Raw genomic sequence first — 20290 nt, 5'->3', positions numbered from 1 at the left:
CTTGTGCCCCCAGTGTGGCTAATACCTTTATGGGAGAATGGGAGCTTAAGAACATCTACAACGAACTGGCCCCATTTTTTGAAAATGTCACCGTTTGGAAACGTTTTATTGATGATATTTTTTTTGTTTGGAAAGGCCCGGAAGAACTGTTACAATCATTTATTCTTTGGTTAAATGCCAGCGATACAAATTTGAAGTTCACAGTGAATTTTAACAACTATAAAGTGGACTTCCTAGATATCAGCATTGAAGACTCTGATGGTCACCTGTCAGTGAGCCTTTTTAGAAAAAGCACAGCTAAGAATACTATTCTCAAGTTCGACAGTTATCACCCTAACTGTCAAAGAGAATCCATCCCCTTTGGGGAATTCTTGCGCATCCGTCGCAATAGTACGGATATGAAATCCTTTCATAAGCATGGTGATGCCCTTCAAGATAGGCTACTCAAAAGAGGATACCCCCACCGCCTCGTGCGGCATGCTTATAAGAGAGCCAAATATTATGATAGGACTGCACTACTTCAAGGCACCAAACGTATGAAACAAAATAGGATTACATGTGTAATCAATCACTCCACCCTGAATTTTAAAATCAGGAATATTATTAATAAGAACTGGAGAATTTTAAATTGTGATGAAAATGTTTCCCCTTTACCACCACCACTGGTAGCCTACAGAAGAAATAGAAATCTTAGGGACATGCTAGTGCATACTAGACAAAACAAAAACGTCCCCTCAGAAAATCTGCGTTCTATTACCGGCTTACCGGCTATTCTAGGTAACCACAGATGTGGCTCATGCCACGCATGTGACTCAGCAATTACTTCTGAGACCATCAAATATAACGACAGAGAGATAAAATTACGACATCTGACCAACTGTCGCAGCAGCAACATTGTCTACATTCATTTTTGCAGTTGTGGCTTGGCCTATGTGGGAGAAACGGGTCGTGAATTTCGCGTCCGTTACAGTGAACACAAGTCTGCCATCAAGACTAAAAAATTGTTAGCACCCTTAGTCCAACATTGTTTGGATAAAAACCACTCTGAGCAAGACATTAAATGGTCGATATTAGAAAAGGTAATCTCTAAAATAGGTCAGTCTAATGAAGTTACTCGCAAGAAACGAGAAACTTTTTGGATATACCATCTTGATAGTGTGAAACATGGACTGAATGAAGAAATTTCCTGGTATGTCACAAAATAAATACGTGTAGATATTATTCTCATCCAGTATCCATGCCTCCTGATTTAGTCCTGAGTTACCATCTTCTGTGTAGACTCTATCTTCATTCAGTATCCAAGCCACCTGATTTAGTCCTGAGTGTCCATCTTCTATAAAATACCTTGCAACTTTGGTGCTTCCTTTTATCTCTCTGGACTTTGTTACTCTGTACCTATAATCACCCTGCTGAACCATGCCAGCATATATATATAGGGTTTTTTACCCTTACGACACCCGAATTGTGTTACCTGACCGATTTAGCTGTATTCACCTATGGGTTCCTTTGACCCCTGTTACTGATTAGGAATCATTCCTGTCGACTTTTTACACTGTTGGCTTATTTTACGAGATTTTTTTTCCTTCTTTTTGTATAGCCTCGCCCTCAAACCGCAATTAGAGTTACGTATATGCCCGGTGTCACTGACCAATGTGGGCAATACAGCGAAACGTTACGAAACTGACTAACAAATTAGTGTCCTTTTTTTGTGTTCATTCTACTCTGACATGAACACACGCCAGTAAATGCGAGTCCACTCTCCATGTTGTTTGTGACTCGGCATCCGTCTTCTCGCGACAACACTATGTGTTAGTTCGTACCCGGAAGGAGGATTTATAAACCGGACTCGAGACACAGTATGCCGCCTATCGCCGATTAACGAGGAAGATGTAAGCAGACTCCGCGACTTCATATGTTCGGGTACGTGGTTATTTGAGACGCTGTGTGCTCACTGCACCGGTTTCATTTCCTGTCGTTACTATCTCGCAATAATCACCATGAGATTAGAGGCTCTACGTTATTTTGCACTCACCTCTTGGTTGAAGTGTTTGAACTTTGCCTTGTTTGTCTTGCCATATGTGCGTAACTTGAGACGTTATAATTTCGTTATAATCACTATAAGATTAGAGGCTTCGCGTTATCTTGCAATTACTGCTCTGTTTCTGCGTTTGAATTTTGCCTCGTTCGTTTTGCCATACATGTGAAACTAGAGACGTTACAGAACTATGCTTTTACCCTTTTGTCTCCGTGTGTACAAACCTCTCAAATTTCCTTATATCTTGGATAGGTGCAGCATAAAGAACGGTATCAGTCAGCTGACTAAAGAAAGATACATTTTTTAACTTCTGTCCGGAGCACGACGCCATAAAGCCGATTAAAAGAGAAAAACATTTTACATCTCCGTCTCAGTAGTAAGATGTAAGATCACTCTACTAGTATTGATACGAACATCTTTATGCGTCATAGTGAAAAACATCTGACAACATGGTATTTGCCTCCCTTTCTTACCCTCTTAGATCACAGTTGTTGAGACCGTCTTTCATTGACCTGCATCGTACCGTTGAGGGCATCATCAACCACTATAAGGTATATACTTTCTTGAGCATCATGCCATTTAGGGAGTACGCATCCTAGTTATAGATCGTGTTGGCAAACTATAGGCAGAAATTAAACATTAGATATGGGTATTTTTTACTTTGTAGTTTATTTGACGTTTTGGAGAACAGAATACCTTCTCAGAAACCCATTGGAATAAGTGCACCCTGCCTCGCAAAGTAAACTGGTAAGATGAGCCATCGATAGGTAATTTATGCTGTGCCCTTTTAGTTGTGAAAAATGGAATAAGGGTCTTTGTATTTTTCATGCAGATGCCTTTTAATAAATATCCAGTCCTAAAAACGATCAACTGATAGGAACCGAGCACCAAAGAAATATAATTCTACTCGTCTTTCACCGTAAGTAGAACCATGTCCTGGTTTAAATGACAATGCCCCTCATGTCCTAAATTAGTATAAAGGGAATTTAGCCACACAATATGGGTAATATTTGTTTCTCGTTCTCATATAATTTGAGTCGAATATCCATATTAATGCCTTTCGATATCAGAGTAAATGACCCTACTATGATTCCTTCATCTCAGAGTAATTGGCTATCATGCATATACCTCTCGTGCAGTTATTGGTCATGCGAGGAGCGGCCAAGTGAAAATTTAAACAATGTTTTCTTGTTGTGTTGGTATTTTTTGTTTGCAAATCACTATGAGAAGGGTTGGTGACAGATATATTTCTTTCTCTCTTTTGTAAATATATCTTTTTAGGTCCCCTGATATTTTCGATCCACAAGAGAAAAAAGGTCCTGAGGAAGGTGGTTCACCCACCGAAACGCGCGTCGACCAATCATGTGCGGGGGTCTCGAATTTTTCTGAGACCCTAGTATCTGACAACTTGTGAACCTGTCAATCAATATCTAGTTTCTCCCTTTTTCCCCTTTTGGTAGTGTGGGTTGTTTGTGGTATGCATGTGTGTATGTCAGTGAATTGAGTTGAGTTTTTTTATATCAGGTGGTTTTCTTATAAATTAACTGTGTATTATAATCCTGTATAAATTTCTAATCACTGGTGTGTCAATAATTATGTTTGTTCTTAAAAGCAAATAATACTAGTTTGAAAAATGTATTTATGACGAACTATGTCTTTTTTATACAAAAAAGTGAAATGAAAAATTGCATTAAATGAAAATAAAAATTATGATAAAGTAAACATTGCTATAATTCTGTCACCTTTCTTAAATAATTTAATGTATAGAGTTTAGTGATATGACCATTGAAGGAACAATCTTGTAGAACGAATTCTCTTTTCCCCTCTGTTCCTTGGTCGCAACTTATTTCCTGAGGGGGTCCCATCTTTCATGCTGTAGCTTAACCGGTTAATATACACTTGTGCCTAAACACCTGACAGGTTTCAATGATATATATACACACCCAGATGATAAAATATGCACTTATAAGAAAAAATGCACTGTAAGGGGCTCAGAGCAGAGTTTATTACGCTAGACCCAGATTGGCTCATTGGATCCTTCCTGCATCAGAGCTTGATTCACTGTAAGCGGCTCAGAGATCAGTTCCTTGCTCTTTCCTGGATCAGAGCTTGATTAACTGTAAGAGGGTCAGAGCTCAGTTTATTATGCTAGACCTAGACTGGCTCAGTGCGGCCTTCGACACCGTCAACCACCAACTCCTGATTCATCGTCTCAGGAGTGTCGGCGTGGAAGGAAAAGCACTGTCCTGGCTATCGTCCTTTTTGGGTCATCGGTCCTTTCAGATTTGGGAGAACAATACCCGCTCCTCCGAAAACCCCCTCCAATGTGGCGTACCTCAGGGCTCCTCCCTGAGCCCCACATTGTTTAACATCTACATGTCCCCATTGGAGGAGGTCGTCATCCCTTTCGGAGTGAGCATCGTCAGCTACGCCGACGATACACAATTAGTGGTTTCCCTATCTCACCCTAGCCAACAACCTACGGACGTCTACACTGTCTGACGCAGATACAAGGATGGATGAACCGATCCCATCTCAAACTTAACGGTTCAAAGACCGACATCCTCCTCCTGGGTCAGAAGGGACTCTCCCTGTCACAGAACATCTGGTCACAGAACATCTGGCCACCCTGTTTAGGCCCGCCCCCAGACCCTAAGCCTGAGGTTAAGAGCTTAGGCGTCTGGCTCGAAAAAGACCTATCGTTTGCAACACAGGCAAAAAAAGTAGCCGGGACATGCTTTGGGCTCCTCAAATCAATTCGAAAGATCCTGCCCCTACTCCCTCCTACCGCAAACAAATTACTGATCCAAGGCTTAATACTCTCCAGGATCGACTACAGTAATTCCATCTATCTGGGCGCTCCTGAGGCCACCCTGAACCGGCTACAGAGGATCCAAAATGCGGCTGCCCGGATCGTCACCAACACTCCTGCCAGAGCCTCAGCCAAACCGGCTTTGAGGCTCCTCCACTGGCTCCCGGTTAGGGAGCGAGTGCAGTTCAACGCCCTTTGCCTGGCCCACAAATCGCTGCAAAACAAAGGACCTCCGATCCTAACTAAATTCATTAAACCTTACAAAGCCCCAAGATCCCTCCGTTCCGATCAGGAACATCTCATCACCATCCCCAGATTTAAGAAGGCCCGCACGGGTGGAAGACGCTTCTCGGTTCATACAGCACGTCTCTGGAACGCCTTACCCCGCGAAATAAGAACAGAACCCAACTAACTACGTTTCAGAAAGCGCATGAAAACCCTCCTATTTCCACAAATCCCCACCACACCCCCCTTGCCCCTCACTCCCCTCAGGTTTAACTGTTCCTAGCGCTGGGATACTCACGGGTGACTACGCGCTCTATAAAATTTATTAATAATAATAATATTAGACCCAGACTGGCTCAGTGTACCCTTCCTGGATCAGAGATTGATTCACTGTAAGAGGCTCAGAGCTCAGTTTATTACGCTAGACCCAGACTAGCTCGTTGGATCCTTCCTGGATCAGAGCTTGATTTACTGTAAGGGGCTCAGAGCTCAGTTCTCAGTTTATTACGCTAGACCCAGACTGGCTCAGTGTATCCTTTCTGGATTAGAGCTTGATTCACTGTAAGAGGCTCAGAGCTCAGTTTATTACGTTAGACCCAGACTGGTTCAGTGTATCCTTCCTGGATCAGAGCTTGATTCCATGCATGGGGCTCAGAGCTCAGTTTATTATTCTAGACCCAGACTGGCTCAGTGTATCCTTCCTGGATCAGAGCTTGATTCACTGTAAGGGGCTCAGAGCTCAGTTCTCAGTTTATTACACTAGACCCATGCTGGCTCAGTGCATCCTTCTTGGATCAGAGCTTGATTCCATGCATGGGGCTCAGAGCTCAGTTTATTACGCTAGACCCAGACTGGCTCAGTGCATCCTTCCTGGATCAGAGCTTGATTCACTGTAAGGGGCTCAGAGCTGAGTTGTCAGTTTATTACACTACACCCAGAGTGGCTCAGTGTATCCTTCCTGGATCAGAGCTTGATTCAGTGTAAGGGGCTCAGAGCTCAGTTTATTACGCTAGACCCAGACTGGCTCAGTGTATCCTTCCTGGATCAAAGCTTGATTCACTGTAAGGGGCTCAGAGCTCAGTTCATTACGCTAGACCCAGACTGGCTCAGAATATCCTTCCTGGATCAAAGCTTGATTCACTGTAAGGGGCTCAGAGCTCAGTTCATTACGCTAGACCCAGATTGGCTCAGTGTATCCTTCCTGAATCAGAACTTGATTCACTGTAAGAGGCTCAGAGCTCAGTTTATTATGCTAGACCGAGACTGGTTCAATGTATCCTAACTGGATCAGAGCTTGATTCACTGTAAGGGGCTTTGAGCTCAGTTTATTATGCTAGACCCAGACTGGCTCAGTGTATCCTAACTGGATCAGAGCTTTATTCACTGTAAGAGGCTCAGAGCTCAGTTTATTACGCTAGACCCAGACTGGCTCAGTGTATCCTTCCTGGATCAGATCTTGATTCACTGTAAGGGGCTCAGAGCTCAGTTCTCAGTTTATTACGCTAGACCCAGGCTGGCTCAGTGCATCCTTCTTGGATCAGAGCTTGATTCACTGCATGGGGCTCAGAGCTCAGTTTATTACACTAGACCCAGACTGGCTCAGTGTACCCTTCCTGGGTCAGAGATGGATTCACTGTAAGGGGCTCAGAGCTCAGTTTATTACGCTAGACCCAGATTGGCTCATTGGATCCTTCCTGCATCAGAGCTTGATTCACTGTAAGCGGCTCAGAGATCAGTTCTCAGTTTATTACGATAGACCCGGACTGGCTCAGTGTACCCTTCCTGGATCAGAAATTGATTCACTGTAAGAGGCTCAGAGCTCAGTTTATTACGCTAGACCCAGACTGGCTCAGTGTATTCTTCCTGGATCAGAGCTTGATTCACTGTAAGGGGCTCAGAGCTCAGTTCTCAGTTTATTACACTAGACCCAGAATGCCTCAGTGTATCCTTCCTGGATTAGAGCTTGATTCACTGAAAGAGGCTGAGAGTTCAGTTTATTACGCTAGACCCAGACTGGCTCAGTGTTTCCATCCTGGATCAGAGCTTGATTCACTGTAAGAGACTTAGAGATCAATCCCCTGCACTTGACCCAGACTGGCTCAGTGTATCCTTCCTGGATCAGAGCTTGATTTACTGTAAGGGCTCAGAGCTCAGTTTATTACACTGGACCCGGACTGGCTCAGTGTACCCTTCCTGGATCAGAAATTGATTCACTGTAAGAGGCTCAGAGCTCAGTTTATTACGCTAGACCCAGACTGGCTCAGTGTATCCTTCCTGGATCAGAGCTTGATTCACTGTAAGGGGCTCAGAGTTCAGTTTATTATGCTAGACCCAGACTGGCTCAGTGTACCCTTCCTGGATTACGCTTGATTCACCGTAAGAGGCTCAGAACTCAGTTTACTATGCTAGACCGAGAATGGCTCAGTGTATCCTTCCTGAATCAGAGCTTGATTTACTGTAAGGGGCTCAGAGCTCAGTTCTCAGTTTATTACGCTAGACCCAGACTGGCTCAGTGTATCCTTCCTGAATCAGAGCTTGATTCACTGTAAGAGGCTCAGAGCTCAGTTTATTCCGTTAGACCCAGATTGGCTCAGTGTATCCTTCCTGGAATAGAGCTTGATTCACTTTAAGAGGTTTAGAGCTCAGTTTATTACGCAAGACCCAGACTGGCTCAGTGTATCCTTCCTGTATCAGAGCTTGATTCACTGTAAGGGGCTCAGAGCTCAGTTCTCAGTTTATTACGCTAGACCCAGATTGGCTCAGTGTATCCTTCCTGGATCAGAGCTTGATTCACTGTAAGGGGCTCAGAGCTCAGTTATCAGTTTATTACACTAGACCCAGGCTGGCTCAGTGCATCCTTCTTGGATCAGAGCTTGATTCACTGCATGGGGCTCAGAGCTCAGTTCATTACACTAGACCCAGACTGGCTCAGTGTACCCTTCCTGGGTCAGAGATGGATTCACTGTAAGGGGCTCAGAGCTCAGTTTATTACGCTAGACCCAGATTGGCTCATTGGATCCTTCCTGCATCAGAGCTTGATTCACTGTAAGAGGCTCAGTGATCAGTTCTCAGTTTATTACGCTAGACCCAGATTGGCTCATTGGATCCTTCCTGCATCAGAGCTTGATTCACTGTAAGCGGCTCAGAGATCAGTTCTCAGTTTATTACGATAGACCCGGACTGGCTCAGTGTACCCTTCCTGGATCAGAAATTGATTCACTGTAAGAGGCTCAGAGCTCAGTTTATTACGCTAGACCCAGACTGGCTCAGTATATTCTTCCTGGATCAGAGCTTGATTCACTGTAAGGGGCTCAGAGCTCAGTTCTCAGTTTATTACACTAGACCCAGAATGGCTCAGTGTATCCTTCCTGGATTAGAGCTTGATTCACTGAAAGAGGCTGAGAGCTCAGTTTATTACGCTAGTCCCAGACTGGCTCAGTGTATCCTTCCTGGATCAGAGCTTGATTCACTGCATGGGGCTCAGAGCTCAGTTTATTACGCAAGACCCAGACTGGCTCAGTGTATCCTTCCTGGATCAGAGCTTGATTCACTGTAAGAGACTTAGAGATCAATCACCTGCACTTGACCCAGACTGGCTCAGTGTATCCTTCCTGGATCAGAGCTTGATTTACTGTAAGGGCTCAGAGCTCAGTTTATTACACTGGACCCGGACTGGCTCAGTGTACCCTTCCTGGATCAGAAATTGATTCACTGTAAGAGGCTCGGAGCTCAGTTTATTACGCTAGACCCAGACTGGCTCAGTGTATCCTTCCTGGATCAGAGCTTGATTCACTGTAAGGGGCTCAGAGCTCAGTTTATTATGCTAGACCCAGACTGGCTCAGTGTACCCTTCCTGGATCAGAGATTGATTCACTGTAAGAGGCTCAGAGCTCACTTTATTATGCTAGACCTAGACTGGCTCAGTGTATCCTTCCTGGATTACGCTTGATTCACCGTAAGAGGCTCAGAACTCAGTTTACTATACTAGACCCAGAATGGCTCAGTGTATCCTTCCTGAATCAGAGCTTGATTTACTGTAAGGGGCTCAGAGCTCAGTTCTCAGTTTATTACGCTAGACCCAGACTGGCTCAGTGTATCCTTCCTGGAATAGAGCTTGATTCACTGTAAGAGGCTCAGAGCTCAGTTTATTCCGCAAGACCCAGACTGGCTCAGTGTATCCTTCCTGGAATAGAGCTTGATTCACTGTAAGAGGCTCAGAGCTCAGTTTATTACGCAAGACCCAGACTGGCTCAGTGTATCCTTCCTGGATCAGAGCTTGATTCACTGTAAGGGGCTCAGAGCTCAGTTCTCAGTTTATTACGCTAGACCCAGATTGGCTCAGTGTATCCTTCCTGGATCAGAGCTTGATTCACTGTAAGGGGCTCAGAGCTCAGTTCTCAGTTTATTACACTAGACCCATGCTGGCTCAGTGCATCCTTCTTGGATCAGAGCTTGATTCACTGCATGGGGCTCAGAGCTCAGTTTATTACACTAGACCCAGACTGGCTCAGTGTACCCTTCCTGGGTCAGAGATGGATTCACTGTAAGGGGCTCAGAGCTCAGTTTATTACGCTAGACCCAGATTGGCTCATTGGATCCTTCCTGCATCAGAGCTTGATTCACTGTAAGCGGCTCAGTGATCAGTTCTCAGTTTATTACGCTAGACCCAGATTGGCTCATTGGATCCTTCCTGCATCAGAGCTTGATTCACTGTAAGCGGCTCAGAGATCAGTTCTCAGTTTATTACGATAGACCCGGACTGGCTCAGTGTATCCTTCCTGGATCAAAGCTTGATTCACTGTAAGGGGCTCAGAGCTCAGTTTATTACGCTAGACCCAGACTGGCTCATTATATTCTTCCTGGATCAGAGCTTGATTCACTGTAAGGGGCTCAGAGCTCAGTTCTCAGTTTATTACACTAGACCCAGAATGGCTCAGTGTATCCTTCCTGGATTAGAGCTTGATTCACTGAAAGAGGCTGAGAGCTCAGTTTATTACGCTAGTCCCAGACTGGCTCAGTGTATCCTTCCTGGATCAGAGCTTGATTCACTGCATGGGGCTCAGAGCTCAGTTTATTACGCAAGACCCAGACTGGCTCAGTGTATCCTTCCTGGATCAGAGCTTGATTCACTGTAAGAGACTTAGAGATCAATCCCCTGCACTTGACCCAGACTGGCTCAGTGTATCCTTCCTGGATCAGAGCTTGATTTACTGTAAGGGCTCAGAGCTCAGTTTATTACACTGGACCCGGACTGGCTCAGTGTACCCTTCCTGGATCAGAAATTGATTCACTGTAAGAGGCTCAGAGCTCAGTTTATTACGCTAGACCCAGACTGGCTCAGTGTATCCTTCCTGGATTACGCTTGATTCACCGTAAGAGGCTCAGAACTCAGTTTACTATGCTAGACCCAGAATGGCTCAGTGTATCCTTCCTGGATCAGAGATTGATTCACTGTAAGAGGCTCACAGCTCACTTTATTATGCTAGACCCAGACTGGCTCAGTGTATGCTTCCTGGATTACGCTTGATTCACCGTAAGAGGCTCAGAACTCAGTTTACTATGCTAGACCCAGAATGGCTCAGTGTATGCTTCCTGAATCAGAGCTTGATTTACTGTAAGGGGCTCAGAGCTCAGTTCTCAGTTTATCACGCTAGACCCAGAATGGCTCAGTGTATCCTTCCTGAATCAGAGCTTGATTTACTGTAAGGGGCTCAGAGCTCAGTTCTCAGTTTATTACGCTAGACCCAGACTGGCTCAGTGTATCCTTCCTGAATCAGAGCTTGATTCACTGTAAGAGGCTCAGAGCTCTGTTTATTATGCTAGACCCAGACTGGCTCAGTGTGTCCTTCCTGGATCACAGCTTGATTCACTGTAAGGGGCTCAGAGCTCAGTTTATTATGCTAGACCCAGACTGGCTCAGTGTATCCTTCCTGGATCAGAGCTTCATTCACTGTAAGGGGCTCAGAGCTCAGTTGTCAGTTTATTACGCTAGACCCAGATCGGCTCAGTGTATCCTTCCTGGATTAGAGCTTGATTCACTGTAAGGGGCTCAGAGCTCAGTTAATTATGCTAGACCCAGACTGGTTCAGTGTATCCTTCCTGGATCGGAGCTTGATTCACTGTGAGAGGCTCAGAGCTCAGTTTATTATGCTAGACCCAGACTGGCTCAGTGTATCCTTCCTGGATCGGAGCTTGATTCACTGTGAGAGGCTCAGAGCTCATTTTAATATGCTAGACCCAGACTGGCTCAGTGTATCCTTTCTGCATCAGAGCTTGATTCACTGTGAGAGGCTCAGAGCTCAGTTTATTACGCTAGACCCAGACTGGCTCAGTGTATCCTTCCTGGATCAGAGTTGTATTCACTGTAAGGGGCTCAGAGCTCAGTTTATTACACAAGACCCAGGCTGGCTCAGTGCATCCTTCTTGGATCAGAGCTTGATTCACTGCATGGGGCTCAGAGCTCAGTTTATTACACTAGACCCAGACTGGCTCAGTGTACCCTTCCTGGATCAGAGATGGATTCACTGTAAGAGGCTCAGAGCTCAGTTTATTACGCTAGACTCTGACTAGCTCGTTGGATCCTTCCTGGATCAGAGCTTGATTCACTGTAAAGGGGCTCACAGCTCAGTTCTCAGTTTATTACGCTAGACCCAGACTGGCTCAGTGTATCCTTCCTGGACTAGAGCTTGATTCACTGTAAGAGGCTCAGAGATCAGTTTATTACACTACACCCAGAGTGGCTCAGTGTATCCTTCCTGGATCAGAGCTTGATTCACTGTAAGAGGCTCAGAGCTCAGTTTATTACGCTAGACCCAGACTGGCTCAGTGTATCCTTCCTGGATTAGAGCTTGATTCACTGTAAGAGGCTCAGAGATCAGTTTATTACACTACACCCAGAGTGGCTCAGTGTATCCTTCCTGGATCAGAGCTTGATTCACTGTAAGAGGCTCAGAGATCAGTTTATTACACTACACCCAGAGTGGCTCAGTGTATCCTTCCTGGATCAGAGCTTGATTCAGTGTAAGAGGCTCAGAGCTCAGTTTATTATGCTAGACCCAGACTGGCTCAGTGTATCCTTCCTGGAATAGAGCTTGATTCACTGTAAGGGGCTCAGAGCTCAGTTTATTACGCTAGACCCAGACTGGCTCAGTGTATCCTTCCTGGATCAGAGCTTGATTCACTGTAATTGGCTCAGAGCTCAGTTTATTACTCTAGACCCAGACTGGCTCAGTGTATCCTTCCTGGATCAGAGCTTGATTCACTGTAAGGTTCTCAGAGCTCAGTTCTCAGTGTATTACGCTAGACCCAGACTGGCTCAGTGCATCCTTCCTGGATTAGAGCTTGATTCACTGTAAGAGGCTCAGAGCTCAGTTTATTACGCTAGACCCAGACTGGCTCAGTGTATCCTTCCTGGATCAGAGCTTGATTCACTGTAATTGGCTCAGAGCTCAGTTTATTACTCTAGACCCAGACTGGCTCAGTGTATCCTTCCTGGTTCAGAGCTTGATTCACTGTAAGGGGCTCAGAGCTCAGTTCTCAGTTTATTACGCTAGACCCAGACTGGCTCAGTGAATTCTTCCTGGATCAGAGCTTGATTCACTGTAAGAGGCTCAGAGCTCAGTTTATTACGCTAGACCCAGACTGGCTCAGTGAATTCTTCCTGGATCAGAGCTTGATTCACTGTAATTGGCTCAGAGCTCAGTTTATTACGCTAGACCCAGACTGGCTCATTGGATCCTTCCTGGATCAGAGCTTGATTCACTGTAAGGGGCTCAGAGCTCAGTTTATTACGCTAGACCCAGACTGGCTCATTGGATCCTTCCTGGATCAGAGCTTGATTCACTGTAAGGGGCTCAGAGCTCAGTTTATTACGCTAGACCCAGACTGGTTCAGTGTATCCTTCCTGCATCAGAGCTTGATTCACTGTAAGCGGCTCAGTGATCAGTTCTCAGTTTATTACGCTAGACCCAGATTGGCTCATTGGATCCTTCCTGCATCAGAGCTTGATTCACTGTAAGCGGCTCAGAGATCAGTTTATTACGCTAGACCCAGTCTGGCTCATTGGATCCTTCCTGGATCAGAGCTTGATTCACTGTAAGTGGCTCAGAGATCAGTTCCCTGCACAAGACCCAGACTGGCTGTGCCTCTCCTTCCTGGATCAGGCTCGGTTCCCTGCACTACGCCCAGTTGGACTCTGTCTTCCTGGATGAGCGCAGGGTTCCCTTCATTAGGAGCAGAGTGGTTCTGTTTTTAGTTCCTGGATCAAAGCCCGGGTCACTGCACTCTGCCTGGGATGGTCTGTCTGTCTTTCCTGCAGCAGAGTTGGGTTCCTAGGCACAGACTTGCTCTATCGATCCTTCCTGGGTCAGTGCCCTGCAAACAGGCGTTGGCTCACAGCTCAGTTCCCTATGCTTGGCCCAGGCAGGCTATCTCTCCTTCCTGGATGAGTGCTCGGTTCCCTGCACTAGGGCTTGGCTGTCTCTCTCTATCCTTCCTGGACCAGAGCCTGCGTCACTGGCTAGGCCTAGTGTGTCTCGGTCTGTCCTTCCTGGATCAGACCTCGGTTCTTTGCACTAGGCACAGGCTTGTGCTGCGTGTCCCTCCTGGATCACTGCCCTGTTCACAGCACTTTGCTCAGAGTTCTGCTCCCTGTGCTAGGCCAAAACTGGCTCCAAGCATCCTTCTTGGCTCAGAGCTTGGTTCACTGCAGGAGGCTCAGAGCTTGGTTCACTGCAGGAGGCTCAGAGCGTGGTTCACTGCAGGAGGTCCAGAGCGTGGTTCACTGCAGGAGGTCCAGAGCTTGGTTCACTGCAGAAGGCTCAGAGCTTGGTTCAATGCAGGAGGCTCCGAGCTTGGTTCACTGCAGAAGGCTCAGAGCTTGGTTCACTGCAGAAGGCTCAGTGCTTGGTTCACTGCAGAAGGCTCAGAGCTTGGTTCACTGCAGGAGGCTCCGAGCTTGTTTCACTGCAGGAGGCTCCGAGCTTGGTTCACTGCAGGAGGCTCCGAGCTCGGTTCACTGCAGGAGGCTCAGAGCGCGGCTCACTGCAGGAGGCCAAAACTGGCTCCAAGCATCCTTCTTGGTTCACTGCAGGAGGCTCAGAGCTTGGTTCACTGCAGGAGGCTCAGAGCTTGGTTCACTGCAGGAGGCTCAGTTCTTGGTTCACTGCAGGAGGCTCAGAGCGCGGCTCACTGCAGGAGGCCAAAACTGGCTCCAAGCATCCTTCTTGGCTCAGAGCTTGGTTCACTGCAGGAGGCTCAGAGCTTGGTTCACTGCAGGAGGCTCAGAGCTTGGTTCACTGCAGGAGGCTCAGAGCGCGGCTCACTGCAGGAGGCCAAAACTGGCTCCAAGCATCCTTCTTGGTTCACTGCAGGAGGCTCAGAGCTTGGTTCACTGCAGGAGGCTCGGAGCTTGGTTCACTGCAGGAGGCTCGGAGCTTGGTTCACTGCAGGAGGCTCAGAGCTCGGCTCACTGCAGGAGGCTCAGAGCTCGGTTCACTGCAGGAGGCTCAGAGCTTGGTTCACTGCAGGAGGCTCAGAGCGCGGCTCACTGCAGGAGGCTCAGAGCTTGGTTCACTGCAGGAGGCTCGGAGCTTGGTTCACTGCAGGAGGCTCGGAGCTTGGTTCACTGCAGGAGGCTCGGAGCTTGATTCACTGCAGGAGGCTCAGAGCTCGGCTCCCTGCACTAGGCCAAAACTGGCTCCAAGCATCCTTCTTGGCTCAGAGCTTGGTTCACTGCAGGAGGCTCAGAGCGCGGCTCACTGCAGGAGGCTCAGAGCTTGGTTCACTGCAGGAGGCTCAGAGCTTGGTTCACTGCAGGAAACTCAGAGCTTGGTTCACTGCAGGAGGCTCCAAACTTGGTTCACTGCAGGAGGCTCAGAGCTCGGCTCCCTGCACTAGGCCAAAACTGGCTCCAAGCATCCTTCTTGGTTCACTGCAGGAGGCTCAGAGCTTGGTTCACTGCAGGAGGCTCAGAGCTTGGTTTACTGCAGGAGGCTCAGAGCTCTGCTTACTGCAGGAGGCTCAGAGCTCGGTTCACTGCAGGAGGCTCAGAGCTTGGTTCACTGCAGGAGGCTCAGAGCGTGGCTCACTGCAGGAGGCTCAGAGCTTGGTTCACTGCAGGAGGCTCAGAGCTTGGTTCACTGCAGGAGGCTCGAAGCTTGGTTCACTGCAGGAGGCTCGGAGCTTGATTCACTGCAGGAGGCTCAGAGCTTGGTTCACTGCAGGAGGCCCAGAGCTTGGTTCACTGCAGGAGGCTCAGAGTTCGACTCACTGCAGGAGGCTCAGAGCTTGGTTCACTGCAGGAGGCTCAGAGGTTGGTTCACTGCAGGAGGCTCAGAGCGCGGCTCACTGCAGGAGGCTCCGAGCTCCGCTCCCTGCACTAGGCCAAAACTGGCTCCAATCATTCTTCTTGGTTCACTGCAGGAGGCTCAGAGCTTGGTTCACTGCAGGAGGCTCGGAGCTTGGTTCACTGCAGGAGGCTCGGAGCTTGGTTCACTGCAGGAGGCTCAGAGCTCGGCTACCTGCACTAGGCCAATACTGGCTCCAAGCATCCTTCTTGGTTCACTGCAGGAGGCTCAAAGCTTGGTTCACTGCAGGAGGCTCAGAGCTTGGTTCACTGCAGGAGGCTCAGAGCACGGCTCACTGCAGGAGGCCAAAACTGGCTCCAAACATCCTTCTTGGTTCACTGCAGGAGGCTCAGAGCTTGGTTCACTGCAGGAGGCTCGGAGCTTGGTTCACTGCAGGAGGCTCGGAGCTTGGTTCACTGCAGGAGGCTCGGAGCTTGGTTCACTGCAGGAGGCTCAGAGCTCGGCTCCCTGCACTAGGCCAAAACTGGCTCCAAGAATCCTTCTTGGTTCACTGCAGGAGGCTCGGAGCTTGGTTCACTGCAGGAGGCTCAGAGCTCGGCTCACTGCAGGAGGCTCAGAGCTATGGTGCAATTCTGGGCGAACAATGGTGTGCGCAAAAATGGCCCAACGCCTGGCGCAAGCGAGGCATCACTGCTAACATCACAGTGTTGGAGCTTTTGCCTATTGTCATTGCTCTGCATCTCTGGCCCGGCCTTTTGTCCGACAGAAAGGTACTCTTTTGGTCGGACAACATGGCGGTCGTCCAAGCTATCAATGGGCAGACTGCTAGTTGCCCGTTGGTCCTCTCCCTGCTTAGGGAGTTAACGAGAAGGAGCCTGCGCTGCAACATGGAGTTCAGGGCGCAACACATTCCTGGGGTCATTAACGTTGCAGCTGATGCACTTTCTCGTTTCCAGTGGGACCGTTTCCGTGCGGCCTGCCCGCAAGCGAGAAAGGAGATGACCCCCTTCCCACCGGCACTCTGGGGCATCTTGGAGTGGAGCAAGAACTGAGAGCAATGGGGGAGAGAGCATTGGCGCCAAGGACCAGGAAGCGTTATGGGAGGCACCTGTTGAATTTCAACGAGGCAGTCATAGGCATGGGATTGGCGGGAATCCCCCTTGAAGACACAGTACAGGCTTTCACTGTCTGGGCAAAGAAGCAGGGCAAGTCTCACTCCTGGATTTGTAGCCACTTAGCCGCTGTTAGCAATGATGCTAAGCTGAAAGGTTTGAGGGATCCAGCCCAGTCCTTCGTCATCAGGGCGGCCCTGAAGGGGTGGGCAAGGGACAAACCTAGGACACCGGACAACAGAGCCCCCATTGATTTCCGCACTCTGCAGTCTATGCTGGTGGCGTTGCAAGCCGTGGCAAACACTCATTTCGAATCTTCTTTGTTTGCGGCAGCTTTCTGCCTAGCTTTCTTCGGAGCTTTTCGTAGTAGCGAGTTGGTTGCACGCTCCAAGAGTGACATTTCAGGGGATGCTCTGGACAGGGATGACGTCAGTATAGACACGAACCTGACCATTACGCTCAGGAAGTCAAAGACGGACCAGGCTAGGAAAGGGGTTGTCATTGTGCTAGCTCCATTAGAGGACCAGATGAGTTGTTTTTGTCCACCCTAAGTGTGGAAGGGTATACTCAGACATGAGTCCCTTTCTCACTGCACCATCAGGATTCAAGCAAGCCGGGCCGAAGACGGCTGAAATGCCAGAAACCGGTCCCCAGTAGCTTGTCTCCTTTCTGGTGAAGAATTGGCTTGGTAGTTTAGTCTGCCCTGTTCCCATGATGCACTGGGCCAGGTGAGGTTCCGTGACAATTGTAAGTGGTGCTTTCGACTCGCACGAATATGGTCGAGTCTGGTATCTATGAACCGCAAATGACGAGTTTAGTAAGTGTGCGCAGTTTCGCTGTGCTAGCTTAAACCGTTCGTTTGTTATGTGGGTTTCTCATCTGTACCCACGGGTTCCATCTTAGATACGGCATCCATTTTTGTCTCTTGCCCTCAAGTAGCCAGCGAACGGACGTTGTCCGCTTCGCGACCCTGGGACTCCCAAGATATTTGCGGAAGACACATGTTCTTTGTAAATGTCTTTATGACGAGGGGGATGCTACTGTAAGGCAGATGACGCCGCTTGAGGCTCATCTTGCCGCACGGGCTTATTGTCTCAGCCGTGCATCTCATTAGGCACGTCCCTTTGATGCCTGCGTCTCGTGTTTCCCGTTACCTCCCCTTTTACACCCTTTCCGATCTCCCCACTGTCTCCGTCTTCCTCTACACCTGTCCTTGTTCCAATTTCGATCTGTTTTACTGCTGATTGGAATTTGCTAATGGTGGGAAGATGGGTTTTTACAGTTGGAAACCGCCAAATGTTTCCGCACTTATGTTCCGGACCTTATGTGTTTCAAAGTGACCAAAGCGACCCCTCTGGGGGATAACTGTGAGAACCGGGTTGTAAACTTTTGTGTACAATGTTATCCTATGGGTAAAAACTGTATAAAAGGAGCGATCTACAGAACCAATTTGAAGCAGTCTCCCCAAGTTGCACGCTGTGTACTTGTCGTGATCTCTGTGTTCCCTGCAGCAAATAAACCTTGAATCTTTGACGCCGAAGGAAGTGTCCCGTGTCTCTGTGACTTGTACGCCGGAACAGGTTACCCACGAAGGTTTCAGGTGTTGTACCCTGGCACCGCTGGGTCTTACAAAACCCAGTCCTTCACAGGGACAGACTGATTTGCATATAGCCAGGTTCTGAGCTGGGGAGGTGCAGTGAGATAAATAACGGTGATGGATCAAGCCCTGATCTTTGGACTGGGTAAGAGTGGTCTGCTTAATTCAGACACTCTGTTCATCACCACCCCCTTTTCTGAATCGTTTTTGGCCACTATAGGTGTGGCAGGGTATACTCAGACATGAGTCCCTTTCTCACTGCACCATCAGGATTCAAGCAAGCCGGGCCGAAGACGGCTGAAATGCCAGAAACCGGTCCCCGGTAGCTTGTCTCCTTTCTGGTGAAGAATTGGCTTGGTAGTTTAGTCTGCCCTGTTCCCATGATGCACTGGGCCGGGGACAGACTGATTTGCATATAGCCAGGTTCTGAGCTGGTATGGTACAGTGAGATAAATAACGGTGATGGATCAAGCCCTGATCTTTGGACTGGGTAAGAGTGGTCTGCTTAATTCAGACACTCGGTTCATCACCACCCCTTTTCTGAATCGTTTTTGGCCACTATAGGTGTGGCAGGGTATACTCAGACATGAGTCCCTTTCTCACTGCACCATCAGGATTCAAGCAAGCCGGGCCGAAGACGGCTGAAATGCCAGAAACCGGTCCCCGGTAGCTTGTCTCCTTTCTGGTGAAGAATTGGCTTGGTAGTTTAGTCTGCCCTGTTCCCATGATGCACTGGGCCGGGGACAGACTGATTTGCATATAGCCAGGTTCTGAGCAGGGATGGTGCAGTGAGATAAATAACGGTGATGGATCAAGCCCTGATCTTTGGACTGGGTAAGAGTGGTCTGCTTAATTCAGACACTCTGTTCATCACCACCCCTTTTCTGAATCGTTTTTGGCCACTATAGGTGTGGCAGGGTATACTCAGACATGAGTCCCTTTCTCACTGCACCATCAGGATTCAAGCAAGCCGGGCCGAAGACGGCTGAAATGCCAGAAACCGGTCCCCGGTAGCTTGTCTCCTTTCTGGTGAAGAATTGGCTTGGTAGTTTAGTCTGCCCTGTTCCCATGATGCACTGGGCCGGGGACAGACTGATTTGCATATAGCCATGTTCTGAGCTGGGATGGTGCAGTGAGATAAATAACGGTGATGGATCAAGCCCTGATCTTTGGACTGGGTAAGAGTGGTCTGCTTAATTCAGACACTCTGTTCATCACCACCCCTTTTCTGAATCGTTTTTGGCCACTATAGGTGTGGCAGGGTATACTCAGACATGAGTCCCTTTCTCACTGCACCATCAGGATTCAAGCAAGCCGGGCCGAAGACGGCTGAAATGCCAGAAACCGGTCCCCGGTAGCTTGTCTCCTTTCTGGTGAAGAATTGGCTTGGTAGTTTAGTCTGCCCTGTTCCCATGATGCACTGGGCCAGGGACAGACTGATTTGCATATAGCCAGGTTCTGAGCTGGGATGGTGCAGTGAGATAAATAACGGTGATGGATCAAGCCCTGATCTTTGGACTGGGTAAGAGTGGTCTGCTTAATTCAGACACTCTGTTCATCACCACCCCTTTTCTGAATCGTTTTTGGCCACTATAGGTGTGGCAGGGTATATTCAGACATGAGTCCCTTTCTCACTGCACCATCAGGATTCAAGCAAGCCGGGCCGAAGACGGCTGAAATGCCAGAAACCGGTCCCCGGTAGCTTGTCTCCTTTCTGGTGAAGAATTGGCTAGGTAGTTTAGTCTGCCCTGTTCCCATGATGCACTGGGCCAGGGACAGACTGATTTGCATATTGCCAGGTTCTGAGCTGGGATGGTGCAGTGAGATAAATAACGGTGATGGATCAAGCCCTGATCTTTTGACTGGGTAAGAGTGGTCTGCTTAATTCGGACACTCTGTTCATCACCACCCCTTTTCTGAATCGTTTTTGGCCACTATAGGTGTGGCAGGGTATACTCAGACATGAGTCCCTTTCTCACTGCACCATCAGGATTCAAGCAAGCCGGGCCGAAGACGGCAGAAATGCCAGAAACCGGTCCCCGGTAGCTTGTCTCCTTTCTGGTGAAGAATTGGCTTGGTAGTTTAGTCTGCCCTGTTCCCATGATGCACTGGGCCAGGGACAGACTGATTTGCATATGGCCAGGTTCTGAGCTGGGATGGTGCAGTGAGATAAATAACGGTGATGGATCAAGCCCTGATCTT

Source organism: Lissotriton vulgaris, unplaced genomic scaffold, assembly GCF_964263255.1.
Source record: "Lissotriton vulgaris unplaced genomic scaffold, aLisVul1.2 SCAFFOLD_1823, whole genome shotgun sequence".
Classification (NCBI taxonomy): Eukaryota; Metazoa; Chordata; class Amphibia; order Caudata; family Salamandridae; genus Lissotriton; species Lissotriton vulgaris.
Note: the sequence above shows the minus strand (reverse complement) of the source record.